Source organism: Pseudocercospora fijiensis, assembly GCF_000340215.1.
Source record: "Pseudocercospora fijiensis CIRAD86 unplaced genomic scaffold MYCFIscaffold_15, whole genome shotgun sequence".
Lineage (NCBI taxonomy): Eukaryota > Fungi > Ascomycota > Dothideomycetes > Mycosphaerellales > Mycosphaerellaceae > Pseudocercospora > Pseudocercospora fijiensis.
Window position 1 is genome coordinate 869,983 of NW_006921546.1, and position 10,887 is coordinate 880,869.

Below are 10,887 nucleotides of genomic sequence, written 5' to 3' on the forward strand. Positions count from 1 at the left end.
AGGGACCTAAAACTAGAGGAACTCTTAACAAAGTACCTACTAAGGCTAGAGGACATTAACAAAGTAGTAGAAGAACTAATAGGAATCCTAAAACAGGTAGCTAGAAAGCATACCCTAGTAAAGAAACATTTACTATACTAGCAACTATACTAGACTAGTAAGTATATAAGGAAGGTTAAAGTAGCAAGGAAGGCTAGGAGGCAGTAGACATAAACCTATACCTAGGAAGCATAGGATAACTATAATAAAGCCTACTAGGAAAAGAAGATCTAGATTAAGAAAGATAAGATACAAGAATAGAGATCTATAATAGGAATAATTATAAAGAAACTAGAGGAGATATAGAGGATAGCTAAATAGGCAAGGAGACCTAAATAGGATAAGGATATGCTACTACAATTCCCGGACATTATAGACTAACAAGGACAAATACAGACTATAATAGAAGGGAAAGTAAGAGCCCTAGGCCAACACTTCTTCTATAGAAAAGTATAAGCGGACCTATTAGATATAAGGGAGATAGAACAAGAGACCCTACTACTAGGTATACTAAGAGACACCTAGGTTAAACCCGAAACCATTAAAAGGATCCTAAAGAAAATTCTAGGTAATAAGGTACTAGGAGAAGATAAGATCTATAACAAACTTCTAAAAGTATATAGGAAGGGGCTAGCCCTAGCACTAGCTAATATCTTTTCACAAAGCCTAGTACTAGGACACTACCTAAGACTATTTAGGAAGTCCTTAATAGTAGTGCTAAGGAAGCCCTAGAAGGAAGACTATATACAGCTTAAGGCCTATAGACCAATAGCCCTACTTAATACAATAGGCAAGGTACTAGAAAAAACTGTCGCTAAAAGGCTAACAACCTTTACCGAGGAAAGGAATATCCTTCCTAAAGGCTAGATAGGAGGAAGAAAGAAGAGGTCAATACTAATAGCTATAGAACTAATTATAGAATAGATTAAGTATATCTAGCACTATAGTTAAAACTAGGTAGCAACCCTCCTCTCCCTTAATATCTTAGGAGCCTTTAACAATATCTCCTATAAAAGGCTCCTATATATACTTAGATAGAAAGCTATACTAAACTAGATAGTCTAATTCATCTAGTCCTTCCTATAGGAAAGATCAATATAGCTTATTCTAGGCAAATTCAAATTAGACCTAATACTAACTAAAAAGGGAATCCCCTAAGGATTAATACTCTCTCTAATCCTCTTCCTTATCTTTATAGCAGACCTACTCCTACTCCTAGAATCAAAAAACACATTAGCATTAGGGTTTATAGATAATACGAACATCCTAGCCTAGTCTAAGACAACAGAAACAAACTGCAAGATCCTAGAAGAGAAGTACTAGGAGTATAAAAAATAGGCAAGGAGGTATAGAGCAAAATTCGCCCTAGAAAAGTACTAGCTTATCTACTTTAGTAAGGCTAAATTAACCTATAATATAAAGCAATCAATTACTATCTAAGGCTTTAAAACCCAACTATTAGTAGAGCTTAGAGTACTAGGGATCTAGCTAGATCCAAAACTAAATTAGGGACTATAAGTAAAGAAGGCAAAGCAGAGGGCAGATGCCAATATACAATCTATTAATAGGCTTATAGCCTCTATATAGGGGGCTATATTCGAGAAAGCTAAAGTTATATATAAAGCAATTATCAAGCCGGCAATGCTATATAGAGTATAGATATAGACAGCCTAGGAGAAAACACTAAAGAGGATTAAACAACTAGTTAGCAGGTCCTAAACCTAAAGCCTAAAGAAAATCCTAGGAGTATATAAAACTATACTAACAAGGGTAGTAGAAATGGAATTAGGGATCCTACTAGTTAAACAATACTTCAAGGGACTAAGACACTAATATACAGTAAAGACAATAGAATACCTAGCCTAATAGACTATCTAAAAGGCACTAGACAAGATAAAGGCCTAGTGCATTAGGACTAGGAGGCGAGACAGACTATAAATAACTCCCTAGAAAGTTAAAGACCTAGAGCAATATAGAGTCTTAATAAGAGAAATGCTAGAGAAAGAGCTTTAGGGACTAAACATAAGGCTAAAGGAAGATAAACTAAAGAGAGGGAAACAAAGCCTAGTAGAATCAATTGCTAGACACCTATAGGAGCAGGAATAGAACAAAATACAAGTTAGACTAGGAACCCTAAAGGCACTAATCAAATTTAGTTAATACAACTACTAACTCTATAAGGACCTAAATAGGGCCGAGGCAAGCCTAGCTATCTAAATCAGATCTAAACACATTAGATTCAGATCTTACCTGTTTAGAAGAAACGTCCTAGGAATTGAAAGTAGGGCTTACTAATATAGCTACCAATCTTAGAACCCTAAGCATATACTGCTAGTCTGCCCTTAATAGTTAGAAGGTAGAAGTGATTAGAGACTAAAAGCAATAGAAAGGGAATACGACAAGCTAATCTAGAGCAAAGAAGACCTAAAGAGGATAGTAAAGTAGATTATTAAATAGGGATTTATACAACAATTCGCACTAGTAAGGGAAACTAAGGAGTAGATAAGAAGGAGGGAAGAAGAGGGGGAAAGGAGGGCAGGGCAGCAGGCAAGGTAGTTAGAGGGTAACAACTATAACACTAGTATACCCTAGAGGAAGGAGAACAAGGAAACAAGGAAGATTAACACTTATAAATAGGACAAGAGGGAGGTTTTTACTAACTAAGTTAGTTTCCTACCTAGAACAATACATAGAAACAGACCTGTATAGGCCGAAAGGCACTATAATAGGTCTATCTATATATCGATTATCGTAGGCTTAATGCTATTACTATTAAAGACCGTTGTCTACTTCCGCTTATTAACGAGACCCTCGACCGCCTTTCTAGCGCCTACTTCTATACTATATTAGATATTAAGGATACGTACTATCGTATCTGCATTCGTAAGGGCGATAAATAGAAAATAGCCTTCCGTACCCGCTATAGCTATTTCGAGTATTTAGTTATACTATTTAGGCTAGCTAATACCCCTGCGACATTCTAGTCCTATATTAATTAGGCCCTTTCGGGCCTATTAGACTATCTCTATATAGTTTACCTAGATAACATCCTAGTTTATACCTATTCGCCTAATATTGCGGAATATTAGGCTGCTATATATAAGGTACTCGACCGCCTACGGGCCTATAGCTTATATTATAAGCCTTCTAAATACACCTTTACTACTAAGGAGGTAGCCTTCCTTAGCTTCCTCGTATTAACTAAGGGTATTAAGGCTAATCCCGATCGGATTAAAACAATTACTAAATAGCCTGTTCCTACGTTAATTAAGGAACTATAGTCGTTTCTTAGCTTCGCTAATTTCTATCGTCGCTTTATTAAAGGCTATTTATAGTATATAATACCCCTAACTAAGTTTACTAAAACTAAGGCTAACCTATCTAGGGAGTTTAAATAGACTAGCAAGGCATAAGCCGCTTTTAACGGTTTAGAGCAACGTTTTACTAAAGTCCCCTTATTATACTATTTTATACTAAGCAAACAGATCCGAATTAAGACTAACGCATTACAGTTCGCTATATTAGCTATTATATTACAATAGGCTTATAATACCTACTAGTACCTAATTGCCTTCTTCTTATAGAAGATAATCGATATAGAGCGTCGTTACGAGACCTACGAGCAAGAGCTCTTAGCAATCGTAGAAGCCTTTAAGTACTAGCGCTACTATCTCGATAGTGCTTAGTATACAATTTAGGTCTATACGGACTATAACAACCTACGTAGTATTACTAAGGTTACTAGGGTTATAGGTCGATAGGCTAGATAGGCCGTCTACCTCGCTAGGTTCGATTTTAATATATTATACCGGCTAGGCGTAAGTAACCCTACCGATAGCCTATCGAGGCTACCTAATTACGATAGCGAGACCTAGTATATTAATTCACTATTTCTAACCCTATAGTATAAGATTGCTATAGCCCGTATTATTAATAAGCAAGCGTAGTATAAGCGGACTTCCGGACCCCGCGGCGGTAACAAATACTATAGCGGAGTTGTCGTTCTTCTAGTATACGTTAAAAGAAAGAACGTAGATCGCTCGAGCTATAATAACTCGATTAAGAACATTGCTATTTATAGTAATAGTCTATATAGCGATAGCACTATAGAAGAGGATATAGTAGTTCCGGCTACTAGTGCTATTAGATATATATAATACGTACCTCGTTCGATAGCGAGGGTGCTATTAAATAACCTTACAAATAGGGATAGTTAATCGTTTATAGATAAGCTATTACGGGCTTAGTAGAGGGACGCCTTTGCTATCGAACGTATTAATAAGCTTATAAGTAGGCGAAAGACTCGATCTAGTAAGAGTAATAGTTAGTCGATCGACGATAAGGGTTACTTAAAGTTTAAGGGTAGATACTATATCCCCGCTAAATAATCGATTAGATAAGAGCTTTTAAAGAGGCACTATAATAGTAAACTCGCTAGTTACTATAGCATAGAGAGGTCGTAGGAGCTACTATCGCGTATATACTACTAGCTAAATAGTAAGCGGTATATAAAGGAATATATATAGACCTATATAGTATACTAGCGAGTTAAAGCACCGAAGTACTTACTATTCGGCGAGTTGTCTTTATACCCTGTCCTAAAGAAACCATTTGCTAAACTAACAATAGACTTTATTATAGGCCTTCCGCCTACTAAGCGAAGGGGTAGTAAGGATATCTTCGATGCTATCCTTATTATAGTAGATCGATTTACTAAGGGAGCTCGTTATATCCCTACTCGGAAGGACTAGACTACTATTAATATAGCTAAAGCCCTATAGAACAATATCTTCTATAGCTATTAGGGAACCCCTAAAGGGATAGCCTCCGATAGAGGCTCGACATTTATATCTTACTATTAGAGTAAGATATACCTATAGCTAAGACTTAAGTATCGCCTATCTATAGCGTTCTATCTATAAATAGATAGCTAGACCGAGAGGCAGAATGCTATACTATAGCAGTACTTACGAAGCTATATTAACGAGGACTCTAACAAATAGGTTAACCTCCTATAACTAGCCGAATTCGTATATAATAATAGTATATATTTATTAACTAAGGTCTTACTATATATAGCTATAATAGGCTAGAATGCTACTATACTATAAGACCTACTATCGCTCGAGGCCGAGCGTAAGGAAAGGGAAGCGCGTTAAGTACTAGAGATACTAGCGGTAATAGAACGTGTCTAGAAGATACGAGAAATCTATACTAAAATAGCTAAGAAGCTAATAAAGGCTTAAGAGTACTAAAAGACCTATTACGATAAGCATTATACGCTAATAACCTTTAAGCAAGGCGATATAGTTATACTTAGCACTAAGAACCTCTATATCCGCAAACACCTATCGCCTAATAGCAAAACACGCCCTAAATTAGCACTACGGTTTATTAGCCCCTTCCGAATCCGAGAGCCGAAAGGTAATAGCTAGGCCTACTAGTTATAGCTTCTACCTTATTATACTATCTATAACACCTTCTATATCTCCCTCCTTAAACTATACTACTAGCGCGAAGGCGATAAAGCGCCTGCTAAGTTAGAAGAAGTCTTAGCTAATAGTAAAGAGTTATAGTCTATAGAACGCATCCTAAAGTACCGAACTAGACAAGGCAAGAAGGAGTACCTATTAAGATAGCAAGGCTATTTACCTAAATAGGACTCGTAGGAAGCTAAAGGTTCTTTTAAAGATATAACTAAGTTGTTAGATAAGTATTAGACTAGTATAAAGAATAAGAAGAAGGCTAAGGGCCTATAATGCCGCCTAGGAATAATACTACCCCCGGGGTACTATTAGCTAACTAATTAGGGGCAAGCAATTGTTAGCAAAGGACAATAAGACTATACTACTATAGTAAACGCGTACCGAGTATTAATAAGCGCGCTATAGCGCGTTAACTAATCGTATACTCTTTTAAGGGCTCTACCTCTTTACTAATACGCTCTATAAGGCCTTCTCCTAGCACTTAGGTCCCCCTCTTGTTCCTTTATCCTATCGAGGCCTCGAGGCCTAGGCAATCGGCGAGGACGGCGCGGCCGGCGCGGCTATATTAGTAACGGTGTTGCGGAGTATATTGCTATTTAAGAGAGGAAAGACACGGCTATATTAGTAACGGTAGTACCGAGTTATTGTTAGTTAAAGAAGGAAATTAGAAGCAAGGTAAAGTCGGCGCTAAGACGACTAGCGCCGCTATTATTAACATTACCTGCTGCTATCGCTACGCCTATAGACACAACCTTACCTATACTACGAGCCTAAGGCACTATACTAGGGTAAAAGATTAAGTATGTTAAAGGTTTAATTAAAACTTTAAGCCGCTTAAAAGATTAAGCGACTAATAGACTAACTAAGGGCAAAAACTATAGAGCTAAGCTAGCCGAGGTCGATCTTGCGGATAATAGGTTACTCCTCGATCTTTCCGACTCTTTAAGCGAGGCGAACCTTAACTATTACACTTATAATAGCCTTTACCTATAGAAACTAGACAACTATGTTTTTTGAAAAAATAAGATAAGATTAACAATTAAAGGCTGCTAAACCTAACTAATTAGGGCTAGTAAAACTACGATAGTAAATAATAGCCCTCGTAATAATAAGAACAACCCTCGGGAGCGGACATTTCTAGGTCTTTTAAGAGTAGACGCAAAGAACTCGGACAACCTTACTTAGAACGGGGGCAGTGCTATAATACCCCGTATACCTACCTATTATAGTAGGGAAGGTACGCTCGTATTATAATTAGTTGCTAGCCTTCAATTTATATAGCTATATAATACCTTATTATTACTATAGCAGTAGTAATAGCGCAGTTAGAAGTCGGACATTATATTAGAGGTAAGGTTTAATAAGGTTATATAATTAGGTAGTTAAGCGTTTAATTTAGCGCGGACTAAGCGGCTTATTAGACCTGCTAAGTTAGTAGCAATAGAGGTTGAGATTAGAATATAGACTAGCTACGAGGGCGTAGCCTTTAGAAGGGAAGCGTGTATTAGGACTAAAGAGATTATACGTGATTAGTATATAACTAGGCTCGAGTAAAGCTAGGGTCTTAATGCCTTAGGCAGGGCTTAGCGCTTAGCGTTAGGCTAACTAGCCTAGCTTCCTCCCTCTCCTCTTAGATCTCTATCGAATACTATACTAATTTACTACTACCCTATCTACCTACTAATATAACCCTTCTTACAATCTATAGACAATTAGCTAAGGGTACTAACTAATTAAAAGTATATATATATACAAGCTATTATAGTTTAGTTTAGAAACTATACTTATTAGGTATGAATTTTATCCTTTCGCTCGCTATTTAATTCCCTAACTACTCGGTAGAATATTATTATCTAGATCTAGGTAGAACTTATCGATTTCCCTAGAAGTCCTCCTTAAGAAGTTCTAATACTTTCTAACTAAACTATTCTCTAATATTAAGTACTAGGATAGCTCCTCCCTTAGTATCGGTATAGTATATAAAAGAGCTATAAGGCAGCTCTATATAACGTTCTACTAGTTACTCGCTATACTAAGGCTAAATACTAGTTCGTTCCTTAGAACTCTTAGTTATTTAGGAGATATTAAGGGTAGGGTAGGTAGTAACTTCGTATTGTATAAGGAGGTAGAGGCTGCTATAGAGGAGTCCTACAACCTATAGAAGATAGTAAAAGATATAGAGGTAGCTATAGGTCTCGGTACCTAGTTAAATTTCTAGTAGGTAGAGTATAAGGATATTTAGAGAGAGTATTAGGTAGAGTTGCGAAGGCAGGTATATAATATAGTCTAGAAAATAGGGAGAATACCTATAACTATAAGTATTAGGCTCTTTAACCTTCCTTATTTTTCCCTATTTTCTTTTTATAAAAATCTAAACTAATACAAATTAACCGGAATGTCTATCTTCTTTTAGTTCTTTAAAAAACCTAGTAGCGTAGCTAGTAGCGTAGCCGGTAGCGTAGCCGGCCTTTTTACTCCTTAGTACTAACGGGATTTTCGAAGACTTCTATTACGTACGGCTAATAAAGTATACTATACTATATATATATACTATATACGTTATAGCAATCTAGAATCTACGACTATCGATTAAACGAGAAAAGGGAAGCGGAATAGTAGCGAACAATTAGAGACGAAGGGAAGATAGTTAAGAAGGAAGGGAGGACGAATAGAAAGCACTATATACTAGGGTAGAGGAGGTACTAAAGGCGGAAGATAGAAGAACCCCTAAGAGGGTATATAGGATAATAATCTTAGAACTCCTTAGAGGACTAAAAGCAATCTATAACTAGGCAACCTACGTAATTACAAAGGTAGCTAATATAGTCGTAGTAAAGATTACGAAGAAACAATAGGAGACAAGCCTACACTACCGCACCTAGGTAGTAGTAGCTAGTTAGGAGGCGCTAAAACCCCCGAGGACAGTAGTTAGAGTCTACATTACGGACCTATAGGAGCAAAAGGAAATCTAAGGACTTATAGGGAAAGAGATTGTAGAAAGAATTATAGTTAAAGAGGTAATTAGGGCTAGGAACGAAGGTAAAGGGGTAATCAAGCTATTTATAGTACAAGAGTAGGACAAAAAGAAGCTAGAAACACAAAAAGAATAGACAACAAAGATAGGGAAAACAGCAAAGGTCTCCTAATAGTAATTTATAATTATAGCCTATAATATAATAAGAAGCTTTAAGGAAGAATAGGATATTAAGAGCCTATAGAGACAAAACTAAGCTATATACCTAGGCCTAAAGATTACAAAAGTGGCATAGATTAAAAGGAAAATCGAAGAGACTAAGAAGCAGTCTTCCCTAATTATCTAGGTAGGGAGTGTAGAGCAAGCTAATATAGTACTAGACTAGGGGTTGTTCTAGGACTTCGAAAGATTGGAAACAGAGATATACAGAAGCAACTATAGGATAATACAGTGCTTTAAATGTTAATACTATAGACACTTAGTAGCTAAGTATACAAAGACAACTAATACCTACTCCTATTATATAGGGGATTACTAGGTTAAAGAATGCAAAGCATATAAGGGAGAAGCAAGATATATATACTATACTAAAAGACACCCCTCTTAGGCGAAGGAATGCCTAGTAAGAATATAGGCAGCTAGGAAGGCAAAGGAAGCTAGAATCAATATACTAAAAAGATACACAACGAGCTAGGGTAGCTAGATATAGAAGCAACCTAGCTAAGTGCTACAAAAGAGGTCTAGACAAGATAATAGGTTCACATTTAGGGCCTTATAAGTATAAGAGAGTTACTAGCAACTAAGGAGACTAAGATACCTTAATATTATAGGAAAGGAAGCAGGGCAGACAAAGCTTAGTTAAATGTTAGTCTAAAGTAAGGGAAGACTAAAGGAAAACTTATAGGGAAATAATATAGATAAAACCTAATAAACATTGCAACATTACTAAACATTATACAGTATAATATTAATAAGAGTAAAGACAAGGTATAGAGGAGCTTCCTTTAAGCACTAAACCTAAAAGAACATTACATTATTGCAATCTAAGAGCCCTAGCTTAACCTATATACGAAGAGACTAGCAATAGTTAAAGACCTAAGATACTACCTAATTATCTACAACTAGGGAGCCCTAAGGATATATATCTATATTAGCAAGGAGATAGATATAGAAACCTAGCAGGCTATACTATAGGAGGATAGGGACCTAATATTAATTCAAGTAGAGACATCCTAAGGTACACTCTAAGTCTACTATATATACAACCTACTACTAGACTTAAGAAGCAGTACCTAACTGAAAACCCTAGAAAGACTACCTAGAGTTATCTAGGGGAACACCTACTAAATCCTACTTAGGGATTTCAACCTCTACTACCCCCTCTAAGGCTTAGACTTTACCCTAGCTTACTACTTCCTAGTAGGAAGACTAATTAATATATTAGAGAGGGAAGGAATAGAAATTGTTACCCTAAAGGGACTAATTACTTAGGAGGCAAGAGGAAGCAGTAGTATACTAGACCTATACTTTGTATTATACTAGATTAGGAATAGGATTACAAGATATAGGGTTAACTAGGAACTAGAAGAATTATTAGACTACTTCCCGGTACAGATTAAGCTAAATGTCTAAGCTAATTAGGAAAGGGAACTAGAGGAGAAGCTTAACTAGAAAGGTGCCTAATAGGGCAGGATTAGGGAGGAACTAGAAAGGGACCTAAAACTAGAGGAACTCTTAACAAAGCACCTACTAAGGCTAGAGGACATTAATAAGGTAGTAGAAGAACTAATAGGAATCCTAAAATAGGTAGCTAGAAAGCATACCCTAGCAAAGAAACATTTACTATACTAGTAACTATACTAGACTAGTAAGTATATAAGGAAGGTTAAAGTAGTAAGGAAAGCTAGGAGGCAGTAGATACAAACCTATACCTAGGAAGCATAGGACAACTATAATAAAGCCTACTAGGAAAAGAAGATCTAGATTAAGAAAGACAAGATACAAGAATAGAGATCTATAATAGGAATAATTATAAAGAAACTAGAGGAGATATAGAGGATAGCTAAATAAGCAAGGAGACCTAAATAGGATAAGGATATGCTACTACAATTCCCGGACATTATAGACTAATAAGGACAAATATAGACTATAATAGAAGGGAAAGCAAGAGCCCTAGGCTAATACTTCTTCTATAGAAAAGTATAAGTAGACCTATTAGATATAAAGGAGAAAGAACAAGAGACTCTACTACTAGGCATACTAAGAGATACCTAGGTTAAACCCGAAACTATTAAAAGGATCCTAAAGAAAATTCCAAGCAATAAGGTACTAGGAGAAGACAAGATCTACAACAAACTTCTAAAAGTATACAGGAAGGGGCTAGCCCTA